We start from the raw sequence: 1,839 nt of genomic DNA, 5'->3' as shown, positions 1-1,839 counted from the left end.
TTTATACTCGTGTCGAGGAGAATAATATCTTGGCACAGAGTGAAGGTTTTGAGTGAGGAGGAGACAGTTGAGCAGAAACATGAAGGTTAAAATATGGCTTGTTCTGAATAGATAACTGATCAGCAGGGAAAGGTAAAGTCCAGTCAGAAGGTCATTTCAAGGGTACTGATGAATCGGCCACCTCAGGGTGATGGAGACACGAGAGCTAGAAGTGACTTTATAGAGTGGAACTTCCCCATCCCTATTTTAGGCCAGAATTTTGCTATATGGTTGGTGCTCATTGCCCCTGGCTCGTGGGCATCATTGTCAGACTTTCTAAAAGACCTCGTTATGAATGTCTTACCCATGGCAAGATCTCACTGCACGGTCTCCAGGATTCCGGTGTTTTACCATAGATAAACGCATGCAACTCTTTAAGCAAGTTATTTTCTTAAGGGTACATATATATTTAGATTTGGGTGAGATTGTTTTTTACAGTAATGCAAAAATAACTGTGAGCAGTGTTACTCCTGTTGTATGTGTGTGTTAGCTTAGGGATTGATGGAGAGGAGGTTAGAAATCAGGGAATGAATGGATGAGTTGCTTGTTAAGGGAAAAGAGGATATTCTTATGCAAATCTAGGCTCCGGATAAGGAGCAAGGCAGCCAGGCAAACAATGACTGTGGAGCCAGGAAGTCTGCAGCGAGTCTAGTCCTTCTCAGAAAGCTTGTCAGACCAGGCGCCTGAAGCTGCCTGGGGGGGACCCCTGGAAAGGGGAGTGTTCTCCTGGCTACTTTATGGAATTGGCAGCTGGCCAGCTTGTTGGAAATTCCCAAACCTCTCTACTAGAAAGTAAAAATTAAGGGTGGGGGGCTTAACAGGAAGAGGAAAGAATGACTTTAGTCTGTTTTTTCAGCTGACTTCAGCCTCTTCCTGGTTTTATTTTATAAAATTCTGATTGAACTATTGCTTCAGCCTTCTTGCTGCACCAGTCTGTGTATATAGCAAAGGAAAGAAAACTTTAGATGCCAGGTTAGTCTGTTTAATAGCTTTTAAATACCAGCATCATTTAAAAATTTTGATCATACAGCATTATAAATGTCTGTATCTTATGTTCTTGACAATGCAAGATTAGATATTTTTATTTTTATTTTTTAATTTTCTTAATCATAATTGATTGTACATATTTTGGGGGTTCAACGTTAACATATGTTGATCAAATCAATATTATTAGTGATATATTATTACAAATTGTACTTACTCTTTATGCCCCTTATCCAATCTCTCCCCACCCCCCTCTCGCTCCCTAGATATTTTTAATTTAATACAAAAATTCTGATGAATTATTCAAAAATATATTTTATCAAATGTTAGGATTATAAAATACTTGGATTCAAGGATGGTTGCAAAATAATGTTAATATTTTGCTATATCATGATGATAGCAAGTAAAATGAGAAAGGGGATGACTACAGTATCTATATTATTAAGATTAGCAATAGCAACTGACATCTATTATTAATTGAATGTTTAGTACTGAGATGCAAGGTACTAACTCATTTGGTTTAGTAATATTTGCCCCATTTTGTGGCTAAGGAAACAGATCTAGACAACACAAGTAACTTCCCCAAGTCACATAGCAAATAAATACTGGAGCTGATATTTGAAACCAAGCAAACTGACATCATATTTCACTCTTAAATTTCCTACCCAAGATATATGAAAAGTGCCTTTACCTAGGACACAAAACTGATGTCATTTTTTATGGAATCCATAGTTTAAAAGGGCAAATGTAGCAGTATATAGTGCAGAACTAGGGACAGGTCGTGTCTGTCTCACACCCCCCCCCCCCCCCCCCCCC

The sequence above is a fragment of the Galeopterus variegatus genome, unplaced genomic scaffold (genome assembly GCF_000696425.1).
Source record: "Galeopterus variegatus unplaced genomic scaffold, G_variegatus-3.0.2 Scaffold590, whole genome shotgun sequence".
Taxonomy (NCBI): domain Eukaryota; kingdom Metazoa; phylum Chordata; class Mammalia; order Dermoptera; family Cynocephalidae; genus Galeopterus; species Galeopterus variegatus.
The sequence above is the reverse complement of the archived record's forward strand: the minus strand, read 5'-3'. Positions refer to the sequence as shown.